Genomic DNA, 13,201 nt, shown 5'->3' with positions numbered 1-13,201 from the left:
TACATGGTTCCCTCCATCTCTCCTATACCTAATCACCTCTTTATTATGTAAAGCTGCTGCCGGCTTGTCAGTCTCCTCTGTGCAATGTGCTCTGGTCGGCCGTCATACCCGTTAGCCGATGACGTCGGGTTGGCTGACCGTCTCATGTGTACCCCCCGTACACATGAGACTGTCTCCTGACCCTCGCCCAACAGATGATGTTGAAGGATATAGGGGTCCGGCGTGTCTGATATCAGAAAACAAAAGGATCAGCAGTCTATGAGAGGAGTCGTAGACAGCACAGGAGTACCCGGCAGAGCGCGCGCCTGTGTCTGGAGGAAACCTCACGTGGCTGACAGCTGTCTATTGTGCATGGAGCAAGGTAGGTATAGCCAGACGTTTTTGTTTTTTTTGGATAAAAAAAAATTTGCGGAAAATGTTTTATTTGTAGAATTGAATACAACAGAACATTCCCAGTACTATAGAAAAAAAGAATAAATGTCAGCGCGTTTCCTCCATTGTTATGAACGGAATCTCAGTCCTTCCTCATGACCGGGTAGCAAAAACATGGTGGCAGATTCCCTTTAACAAGTTGGGCATCAGGTAATTTATTCATTGTGCACTTACTATTATTTTTACAAACAGCATAAAGTGTTGTTAAATAATACAAAAATGAAATTTATCCTTGTATCAGTAAATATAGACTAAAAGCAGTTCACTGCAGGATACAGACAGATCCCAATATACTGATGAACAATCATTCACACATCTATCATCCATGAGGAGGTAGGTGCTTAGTATTACTGGTCGTACCGTGGTGCATGAGGTTATATGGACGTGTGCTGACCGTACCGTGGTGCGTGAGGTTATATGGACGTGTGCAGACCGTACCGTGGTGCATGAGGTTATATGGACGTGTTCCGGAGGTACGGTGGTGTGTGAGGTTATATGGACGTGTGCCGGCCGTACTGTGGTACGTGAGGTTATATGGACGTGTGCTGACCGTACTGTGGTACGTGAGGTTATATGGATGTGAGCCGGCCGTACTCTGGTACGTGAGGTTATATGGACGTGTGCTGACCGTACCGTGGTGCGTGAGGTTATATGGACGTGTGCTGACCGTACCGTGGTGCGTGAGGTTATATGGACGTGTGCTGACCGTACTGTGGTGCATGAGGTTATATGGACGTGTGCTGACCGTACCGTGGTGCGTGAGGTTATATGGATGTGTGCTGACCGTACCGTGGTGCGTGAGGTTATATGGACGTGTGCTGACCGTACCGTGGTGCGTGAGGTTATATGGACGTGTGCAGACCGTACCGTGGTGCATGAGGTTATATGGACGTGTGCAGACCGTACCGTGGTGCATGAGGTTATATGGACGTGTGCAGACCGTACCGTGGTGCATGAGGTTATATGGACGTGTTCCGGAGGTACGGTGGTGTGTGAGGTTATATGGACGTGTGCCGGCCGTACTGTGGTACGTGAGGTTATATGGATGTGAGCCGGCCGTACTGTGGTACGTGAGGTTATATGGACGTGTGCTGACCGTACCGTGGTGCATGAGGTTATATGGACGTGTGCTGACCGTACCGTGGTGTGTGAGGTTATATGGACGTGTGCTGACCGTACCGTGGTGCATGAGGTTATATGGACGTGTGCCGGCCGTACGGTGGTACGTGAGGTTATATGGATGTGAGCCGGCCGTACTGTGGTACGTGAGGTTATATGGACGTGTGCTGACCGTACCGTGGTGCATGAGGTTATATGGACGTTTGCTGGCCGTACGGTGGTACATCAGGTTATGCAGTGATAGTTTATATACAACTATTTTGTACGGCCCATTTTTGGGGTTTTGTGTGAAATTATGTCCAATTTGCCTTTTTTTCTCTGTTTTTTTTCTGTTGTTCCAACACACACAAAGGAAATAAACGTGTACAACAGCATGTGTGATTGCAATCATTTTCTGGGACTGGGAGAAATACTTCATTATCAGGAACAATTTCAAGGGCGCCAACACTTTTGGCCATGACTGTGTGTTCACAGACAATGATTTCTGGAAGTATTCCTGTGTCCATGCAGTGATTTGCATGACCGAATCATGCCTGTATTCCATGCAGTACCACCTGAGGACATATAAGTCACGAGCATCTGATAGTGATCATCGGCCAGGTCCCTTGTGGATATTGAATTCTCCAGGATATTCAAAGTCTTTGCAATTTTATATTGAATATTTTTCTGAAATTGTTCCACAATTTTTAGCTGCGGTTGAACACAGATCGGTGACCTCTGACCATCTTTGCTTCTGTGAGACTCTGCCTCTCTAACATATTCTTTTGGTACAGTCATTTGACTTGGTCCCGGCTGTAGGTTTTAGCATTATCATGCAGTGTGTATATGACTATCCATTACAAGCTCTTGATGGACATTTCCAGCTGTTTTTGTTTGTCCCCTAGATGGATTTTAACATTTTGATTTGTAACAGAATTTTCATCATTTCAGCAATATATTGCCACACATCACCATAGTACATGATTGACAAACACACAGTCATCTAAAGCTTTGTGTAATATCCACAATGTTCATTTACTAGCAGTTTGCAACATAATTTACATAAGGCTCTATTCCACCCTCCATTATACATCCTGCTAAAAAGGCCAGGCAAAATAGTGTTTTCTTTCAATTAACCCCTTCACGACCTTTGACTTATATTTACATCTATGCCTTTGAAGTGGGATCGCACGCCGTGTCCGGCATTCATAGGAGATTCTGATTTCTGCTATACACAGCAGCGCTGATACACTGCTATGTATAGTACAAGCGATCAGACAATAGCAGCTTCAAGTCCCCTAAGGGGACTGTTAAATTCAGTGAAAAGTAAAAAAATAAAAAAGTTTTTAAAAATATGAAAAAAAAAAATAAACACAAGGTCAAATCACCCCTCTTTTGCCCCATTTGAAAACAAACTAAAAGTACACGTTTGGTATCACTGGGTTCATAAAAGTCCGATCTATCAAAATATAAAATAAATTAATCTGATCGGCATAACGAGAAAAAAAATAAAAACTGCAGAATTACGGGGGTTTTTTGGTCGCCTCAACATTGCAATAAAACTCAATAAGAGGCGATCAAAACATTGGATCTACCCCAAAATGGTATCAATAAAAATGTCAGCTCAGGACACAAAAAATAAGTCCTCACTCTCGAAATATTAAAATGGTACTGGTCTTGGTAAATGGCGACGAGCAATAAAAAAAATTCATATGAATTTCTGTATCTTTTTTTTTTTCACCACTTAAATAAAAAATGCACTATACATGTTTGGTATCTGCACGCTCTTACTGACCTGGGGAACCATATTGCCAGGTCAGTTTTACCGTATAGTGAACATGGTAAGTAAAAAATCCCCCCCAAAAATTGTGGAATTGCACTTTTTTTTGCAATTTCAACTCACTTGAATTTTTTTTTTCCCTCTTTCAAGTACACTATATGGTAGAATGAATGGTGTCAATCAAAAGTACGTGTCCTACTAGACCAAACTAGACCTCATATGCCCATGGGGGATGGAAAAATAAAAAAGTTATGGCTTTTGAAATAAGGGGAGGAAAAAGCGAAAGCGTCAAAAAACTGAAAATCGCAAGGTCATGAAGGGGTTAATTTGTTTCCTATACATTAATAAGCAATGTATGTATCTGTTTTCTGTTACTGCACAGTGTGCTTGCCTTCACACAAGCATAGTACAAGTGTTATGCCTGTATCTGCCACTAGATGGAGCACACTGATACAAATGTAAACAGCTCATATTAAATAAACTCATAAGCACCATCTAGTGGTGGCTGGTGAGTAATTTTTTTAAATTATTATTTTAAAGAATTGTCTGCCTTAAAAAAAAAGCAAAGGATATCCTAGAGAACTCCTTGAATGGCTGTGGAATAAGATGCAGGAGACCTGGAGCTTTCTATTAGAAAATAACAAAATGCCAACCATTATATAAACATAGTATGAAATATATCGACAGACAATTTTTTTTGTTGGAGTTACACTTTTAGACTGAGTGTATGCTCGGGTAAAGTAATATAATCTGGCTCATTATGAAAACCGCCAAAAGAAAAAAAAACTTTTACCCCTAATAACTAACCGAGCTGCTGTCATTTAAAGAAAATCTGTCATCTGGTGTAAGAGTAGAGACCCTGATTCCATGTGTACCTTAGTGGGCTGTTTGTTGTAGTTTTTATAAGTACATTGTTTTATCAGCAGGGGATTATCACTAGAGGACTAGTAAACCTGCTGCCAGGTAGTCCTACACAGTCACCACTACTGATTGCAGCTTTCTGCCTATGCACAGTGTACACTGGAAGTTGCCAATCAGTGGTGTGTGTGGGGGGGTTTATACACAACTCAGTATTCAGAACTCTGCTAGATCTGCAGCAGAGAAAACTGTTTTTAATCATATCTGCAGCAAGTAGTAAAGTAAATGACACATATCTGGAATCAGGGTCTCTGCCCCTATATCACGCTGCTCTCAGATGTGGTAGCTAAAACCTGTTCACAGATTCCCCTAAAACTGCTAAAACTTTCATTTACACCCTCCTTTCCTCTAAGTGACATCCATGCTGCAAGCAACCAGTAATCTCAGGCATGACAAGGGGAGGCTATGATTAAAAGACTGGCACATAACCCCACATACTATATTTATAGCGCCATAGTTTAAAACAAGAAAGTAAAGTTAGAAAAAATATCCATGTAGGCCAGGCATTTTTTTCTTTAAAAAAATAATAGAGGAACATCACTAAACAGATCCTTCAAAGTGGATATCTTATAAGTAATGCCAGTATGTACTGTAATAGACAACATCAAAGGTCCTCTATAAATCCAGTGACTCGCAGATGACTCTGCTCTGATGATATATGTTCTCTTTTCTTCTCTGTCTGACCCAGACCACCATGATGACTTCTCCTGACCAATGCAAGACAATGAAATTCAGGCCCCAGACCAGTCTACCAATCTAGTTGTATCTTCTTTCTCCTACATGTGATGTTTCAGGCTGGCTGTGTTATGGGAACACTGAGGGGTATAGTGATAAAAGGAGAAGGAGTATTAGTCACATGTAGGCTATTATATGATAGGTCTGATAGAGGTGTCCTCTTAAAGTACAACTTTGGTAGATATGCGTGTGAATACCTTACGGTGTCACATGGCTTTGTCCATCTTTTTATTCTCCAAAATTTGCAGACTTACACCACTCATTTACCAACACCTATTCATGGATGTGATGCTGAGGGAGGGCTCGTAGTACAGAGGGGCAAGACAAAGGAGTGGTTGAGTAACAGTCCGGGATCCAAATTCCAGGAGGGTACAACAAGATAAGGGAATAAGACAAAAGGATAGTCAGAGGAAAAGTCCGGGGTCAGGTACCTGAGGTCAGAGAGCATCAAGAGCAAAAAGGATAACACACATGAATAGTCACAACAAATCCTAGGTCCAGCAACAAGATCAGGGAATCAGACACAGAGCTAAGCACACACATGACAGAGCAAAGCTACAGCTGACAATGATCCGCTCATACTGTAGCTATCCAGCTAAATAGCTAGCAAATTATCAAGAATCTGGAGGAACATTCGCAGGCTAGGCCAGATTGAGCAGCAGGGCTGTCAATTAACATGCATAGAGCTCAGCATGCCCCATCATCAGATTTGAAGACTGGACTGTTACAGCGTCCTTAGGCCATAGTGAATGATGAAACCTTGAACATGAGACTAGCCATGTAAAGAAGGGAAGCACTTGTGTTGGCCAAGTTCACACTTCACGGATTTGCAGTGTGGATTCCACACCACAAATTTGCAGTGATATACAGTACTATAGAAGTAATTGGAACTTTCAAAATCCCAGCCATGCATTATGTACCAAAATGAAAGCATGGCGCGGTTCTCAGATCTACAACATGCTCATTGTTATGTGGATTGTCATTGCAGTTTTCACCCTACTCAATGCTTAGTAAATGGAGGAGGGTGAAATCCGCAAAGAACTCAACAAGTAGCACATATGGATTTGTAAGAAAATCCGTAGCGGAAGTTTTCGGCAACGTGTGAACAAAACACTCCTTTCCGACTGGATGGGGAGAATTCTGGGGAATGTGAACTGTGGATGTCAGAGACTGAGATGACTCTAGTACAGGGAGGCCGGACTGTAAGTCATAGTTCTCTATCATTGACTTCAAAGTGGGGAGTCCCGACGTGTCCTGATCAATAACACCTACAATGGCCCTATAAAGGGGTTATATTTTCCACTAGAAGACGTGTATCAGCCAGTTGGGTAGAAGTCATAATGCTGAAATAAAAGGGGTGAGATGGCCTTTTGTAGGGACCAGTCATATCGGCTCATTGTACAGAAACCATCTCAGCCTATTCTGTACATAAAAGATGGGACTGGTCATTTCACGAGGGAATGGTGATCTCTGGCTCGATCCTACATAGACTAAAGCAGGATAGGTCATTCTGGCCCCTAGGTTAGTACTAGTGAATCATGGATATCAGCAGCACCTACTCTGGGTCCAAATCCGGTCTTGGCACTGCAGTCACCCACAGCGGGCCTGAGTTACCCAGACACCAGGGTCGCAGTCTGCCGATGACAGCTAGTTTCGGCTGCTTGGAAAAAGACCAGTGTTGGGTATGTGGGAGACAGTCCTGGAGTGTGTTGTTCCGTCTGGTCCATGTTGCCTATAAATGAGATATGGGCATTAATTCTGCTTGCACATAACGCCATGTGCAGCCCTCATCTCGGTTCGAGAAGAGGACTTTGTATGCGCTGCGGCTGCCCGGCCAAGTACATTATAAGAGAATTGAAATCGATTTTAGAATTTAAAAGTGTCTGTATGGGTGGCCCACCGGGAATCTGCCTGGTAGAGCTAATTGTAAGTCCAGACGTGGCAGTGTGCATGGCATGTGATCGCTGAGGCCAGTGATTGGCTGCAGTGGTTACATGACTGATGGACAGCATATCATCGCTGCTGGACTGAAGGAGACCACCAGAGGTATGGTGATGGAGCTGAGGGGTATTCAATGGGTAAGTGATGCTCATTTCTTTATTTTATAACATTCCCAACTTATAAAAGTAACAATAGCGGAGATCTGGGCCATGTCCTCAGATTCCCTGTATACACGTGCAGTAGGAAAGCAGTGATGCAAACAAACTAAGTTCTGTGAATCGGAGATTAATTCTATTGTTCAAAACCATCACAAAGCAAACATTTATATTACTTCTGCCCTGCAGCGTGTACCTTCTCGTCCAGTCCACACCTCTTCTGCAGCCAAGGTGGCCCAATGCTACCATCCAAATACCTGTATTGTTACAGGTACAAGAAATGCCATGGGGAGACACGAATCCGGGGGTCTATCACTGGCACCACATGGTCATCAAGGCAGATGACTCTGATATCAGATATGACTTTTTATGACGTCATCACAAGTTGGCATCAGTCAGGGGAGCTGCCGTGACATCACAGCTGATTGTGGTCAAGCGAGACCACGTGTAATATTTCAGGCGAGTCACATCACAAGTGAGGTCATTGAGGCAAACAGCTTCTGACAGTACAATTGTTCCAGTCAAGTAATTGTGACATCCCAATTGTGTATCACTCAGTTGAAAGGAGTTGCCCTTGAGCAAAACAGCCCATCAGTGCTCACATGGCATAGCAATATCACGTGAGAACTGGGAGATCCAGCTCCAATATCCCTGGAACGCCGCCGGTGCGGGAGGTGAATATCTTTTATTTAACACTAGATAATAGAATATTTATGTAGGGGTTGTCCAAGTAGTACAAAACCCCTTTAAGGATAGGTGATCAATATCAGACTGTCTGGGGTCCGCCATCAGGCACCCCCACTGATCAGCTGCTACCACCGGAAGTATACATGTATGCAGCCGCTTCACCACTGTTTTGTACAATGTGCATTGATCTTTACTGGCTACTGTAGCGCAGCTCACATTCACTTTAATAAGAGCTGAGCTACAGAATGGGGAAAATAAGTATTTGATACACTGCTGATTTTGCAAGTTTTCCTACCTACAAAGAATGGAGAGGTCTGTAATTTTTATCGGAGGTACACTTCACTTGTGAGAGACAGAATCTAAAAATGAAAACCAGAAAATCACATTGTATGATTTTTACATAATTAATTTGCATTTTATTGCCTGAAGTAAGTATTTGATCACCTACCAACCAGCAAGAATTCTGGCTCTCATAGACCTGTTAGTTTTTCTTTAAGAAGCCCTCCTACTCTGCACTCATTACCTGTTTACCTGTATTAGTTGCACCTGTTTGAACTCGTTACCTGTAAAAAAAAAAAGACACCTGTCCACACAATCAATCACACTCCATCCTCTCCACCATGGCCAAGACCAAAGAGCTGTCTAAGGACACCAGGGACAAAACTGTAGACCTGTACAAGGCTGGTATGGGCTACAGGACAATAGGCAAGCGGCTTGGTGAGAAGCAACAACTGTGTCCACAATTATTAGAAAATGGAAGAAACACAAGATGACTGTCAATCTTACTCGGTCTGGGTCTCCATGCAAGATCTCGCCTTGTGAGGTAAGGATGATTCTGAGAAAGGTCAGGAATCAGCCCAGAACTGCATGGGAGGACCTGGTCAATGAACTGAAGAGAGCTGGGACCACAGTCTCAGACATTACCATTAATAACACACTACACCGTCATGGATTAAAATCTTGCAGGGCCCGCAAGGTCCTCCTGCTCACGCCAGCACATGTCCAGGCCCATTTGAAGTTCGCAAATGACCATCTGGTTGATCCCGAGGAGGCATGGGAGAAGGTTATGTGGTCAGATGAGACCAAAATAGAACTTTTTAGTATCAACTCCACTCACCGTGTTTGAACGAAGAAGAAGGATGAGTATGACTCGCCCCCTGGGCCGCATGGGGAACCCGGAACCGGGTCTCTGGTGGGATGCTGGGGGTGGTAGTCTCAGTGTGGCGGCGACCCGGTCCGTGGCTCAGGGTGGTCAAACCAGTGGCAGTCTTAGTGTAATAACAAATGTCCGACTACGCCACCCGTGGATTGCGGTCAGTGGGGACCGCCGCTGCGCTGCAGACCGCTGAGGCTGATGTTGTTTGAGCAGCTGAGTATGGGATAACTCCCCACGGGAGAAGTATTGCCTCAGGGCAGCTAGTGTGGAAGATGAGAGTGATGGTGTGAGCGTCCCAGTACTGATGGTGCTGGTGCGGCGATGAAACACAGAGACGTGTGGTGCAGTTTCCAATGCTTTACTCACAGCTCTCATCCAGGTCACTTGTGCACATGAAGGACCACCTAAGCCGTGCTGCGTTCACCAGGCAAGGGGCTCGACCAACTCCCAGGCAATTCCAGAGCGTGGCACAGGGCTCCCTTCTCTTCCCTTCTCTGGCCGTCCTCACCAGTGACCCACCTTTGTCCAGCTTCCTCGGGCCTTCTCTTGGCGAAACCTATCTCCGGTTTCCCTGACCCTACGTGGTATGCTTTCCTGGTGGATGTAGTGAGGGGTCGCACCAAGATGTGGTCACAACCTCCGGTCCTTGGCTGAGGAATCTGTTGCCTCCACCAATTTGGGTTCCGGTACCCTGTTCTGCCAACCCTTCACCCGCAATCTCCTGGGCCTTTGGGGTTCCTTCTGCCTTCGTGTCTCTGGGCCTTTCTCTGTGTTCCTGTTCCTTGTTTCCTTTCTTACTTCCTTTGCTGTTCCTTCTCCTCTCTCTCTCAGGCCCCGGCCTCCTGACAAGGCCTGCCCGTGGAGCAGAGCCCATGCTGCAGCTCTGCTCCCTGTCACTTCTCTTCAGACTCAACTTCTTCTTCTTTTTCCTGACTGGACTGGCCCCTTCTACTCCCAGAACTAAGATGGTGCCCACCTTATATACCTCCTTCTAACACCCGAGCCCAGGTGACTAGCAACCAATGGGCTCCTACCTATGCCCAGAGACCCACCACTATCTGCTCCTACACCACTGGGTTTTCCTCCCCCTCCCCACTCCAGCCAGGGACAGAAGCTGTCGTGCCTGCACTTCTGTGGGAGCACCGTTGAGCTGTCCCTCGGAAATGGGGTGTGTGTGGTGCACACTCCATCCTTACCCGCGAGTGGAATATCACTCCTCTGGTTTGAGGTGCAATACCCCTGTAGCAGCCGAGCCCTCGGGGTGCTACATTCCTCCCTGGTAAATCACAGCACGTCCTCGGGCTGGAAAAGAGCAAAACAATTTAAAACATACAAATTTTTAAAGTGCACTCGCATATAAGACATTAACCAAAAACTCATCCCTTTATGGGAGGTACTCTTTTCTTTTTAACGTTACTGGTATAAACATTATAAAACTTTCTTCATACACGGAAAATACTATAGGCTCTTTTAGCAGCAAATTAAACTTTCCAATATAAGACATTTTCAAGTAAAACATTTTCAAAACCTATTCTTGAGTTCTGGCCGCTGTGCAACTTGCGACCAGGTAAAGGTGCAACAGTCCAGTTAATCTTGAGGTAGACGTTGCAGTTTTTGTATAAAACCAGTAGGGGGCGCTTTAAGAAGCGCAACTATATACAGGATGGCCGCTCTCAGTCATTGGCCAGTGGAGATAGGGGAATGGCTGCTCACAGTCCTCAGCCTGGTTAGGGATTAGGGGCACACAGATAACAGTCCACATTAGTCCCAACGGGGACCACACTCCACTCAGCAACAGTTTCTATACCCTTACGGGTAACTATATACAGTTCCATTTACCGTTCATTAGTAACGGTGTCCTCCTGATGCTCCTTCCTCGTAATCTTCAGACCCGTCCGGGCCCTCAGGGTAGTCCATGTCTGGGCGGTACCGCAGTTCCTCCTCCGTTAGACGGTGGACATGGAGGGCGTACAGTCCCTTTGTGCCCTTGTGCCAGGTGTAGGTGACCACGTCACCAGGGTACAGGTCACGTCCTTGATGTCCCTCTGGCAGGTGGCTTTCAACGTCCCTTCTGGTGACGAAGATGTCGGTGTCAGCCTCCGGGTCTCTGACGAAGCCCCAGCCATGCTCCAGCTGGAACTTTACTACGGTCCCGGTGGCTCGGGGACCTCGGATGGCGTGGGGGTCTTGTTGGGCCCTCTTCTTCTGCTCCGCGCTCCAGGCTTGGAGTCGCTCCTCCCTGATGCGCCTCTTCCGCCTCTCCCTTTCAAAGGTGGCCAGCTGTTGACGGCAGCAATCCAGGCGACGGGCTGCTTCCGCCCGGGTCTCCTGGGTGAACCCCATGAGACTCTCGCCGGTGGGATCCCATGCTAACTGGGCATCCTCCAGCGGGGGTGGAGTGATTCTGGCGAGCTCCGGTCTGCGCCCAAGGGTGGCACAACGGGCCTCGGTCGGGGAGCAGCGCCTGGGGGCACTCGGCCTTGCGACCAGGCCGGGGAATTCCCGGTTGGGCCTGGGGGTGGCACTGTTGAGGAAAAGGGCGCTGGAGGGGCAACGGCGCCCGGGTTCACCAGGCCTTGCGACCAGGCCGGTGGTACTTCCTCTTTTGCCGCGCCCGGGGATGACACCGCCAAGGCAGGGGGCGCTGGTGAGGCAGCGGCGCCCGGGTTCAGAGGGCACAGCGCGGGGCGGGGCGTGACGACGGTGCTTGCTGCCTGAGGCCTAGCTGGTGGCGGTGGAGGCGTGGTCTCAGGTACGGTCCCCGGGGCTTCGGGTCCCGCAACGGAGGGTGGGGGCAGGCTTGCAGGCCTCAGGGCTTCGGGTGATGTCGTCCCCGTTACCTGCCTTGGTCTTGACGGCCTCCTCCGCGGCGTCGTCTGCCACCGCCAGTTCCTCTTCTCCGTGTCCAGCGGCAAGCGCGCTACTAGGTCCTTGCGGGGTCCTCTGCTGGCTATCTTCGTGCTGCTGTGCCAACTCCTCTCTCCACCCGGCAAACACGTCCCGCTGCGCCCGGACCATCCTTCTGTTCAGGTCTTCCAGCGCCGCACGCGCACAGTCCGGGTCTCTAGGCAGCTGAGCCAGCAACTCTGTCAGGCTGCAGGGTGGCTCAGCTTGCAGCAGGCTGCGGGCCAGGGTGTTGGTGGGGTTCGCTGCTCCCTCCATCTCCGGGTGCAGCAGGTCCAGACTGATCCAGGCCGCGCCCGGCCACACAGTTTTCTTTCCTATCCGCCACCATGGGGGGTGGTCTTGGGGGCATCTTCTGACAATCACCCTTAGGGGCAGCCCCCCCACGTTGATGGACATTTCCACTGCTGCACTCATAGTTGCTGGGGGCAGGCCCCTTCTTTGGCGCCACTCTGGGACCTGGCCCACGATGGGAGGCGGCTTCCTGCTGTCTTTTTGTGCGCACATAATGGCGTCCGCTCTGCCAGGGCGGGAAAAACGGATGAAGATGGCGGGAGATGGTCCAAGATGGCGTCTGATGGCGGGAATCGGCTCCGGATGGCGGGAAACTTCTGGAAATGGCGGGAGACTTCTTTTCAAGGCACATGTACAATCTTCTTCAGGCACGCAATACCCGTTGGTGGCGGGTTGGTTTGAATCCTGCCGACTACGCCAAAGTTGACTCGCCCCCTGGGCCGCATGGGGAACCTGGAACCGGGCCTCTGGTGGGATGCTGGGGGTGGTAGTCTCAGTGTGGCGGCGACCCGGTCCGTGGCTCAGGGTGGTCAAACCAGTGGCAGTCTTAGTGTAATAACAAATGTCCAACTACGCCACCCGTGGATTGCGGTCAGTGGGGACCGCCGCTGCGCTGCAGACCGCTGAGGCTGATGTTGTTTGCGCAGCTGAGTATGGGATAACTCCCCACGGGAGAAGTATTGTCTCAGGGCAGCTAGTGTGGCTGCAACCAACAGAATGGTTTTTAACAGGGAAAAATGCAAAGTACTACATCTGGGCAATAAAAATGAAAAAAGCATGTACAGAATGGGAGGAATAGAGCTAAGCAACAGTACATGTGAAAAAGACTTAGGTATACTAATAGATCATAGACTGAACATGAGTCAACAGTGTGATGCAGCAGCAAAAAAGGCAAATACAATTCTGGGATGTATTAACAGAAGCATACAGTCTAGATCACGTGAAGTCATTATCGGTCTTTACTCCTCTTTGGTCAGACCTCATCTGGAATACTGTGTACAGTTTTGGGCACCACATTTTAAAAAAGACATAGACAAACTGGAGCAAGTTCAGAGAAGAGTGACCAGAATGGTGACTGGTCTGCAAACCATGTCCTATGAG

Source organism: Phyllobates terribilis, unplaced genomic scaffold (genome assembly GCF_046119375.1).
Source record: "Phyllobates terribilis strain yellow unplaced genomic scaffold, ASM4611937v1 Scaffold_13__5_contigs__length_258822181, whole genome shotgun sequence".
Classification (NCBI taxonomy): Eukaryota; Metazoa; Chordata; class Amphibia; order Anura; family Dendrobatidae; genus Phyllobates; species Phyllobates terribilis.
Note: the sequence above shows the minus strand (reverse complement) of the source record.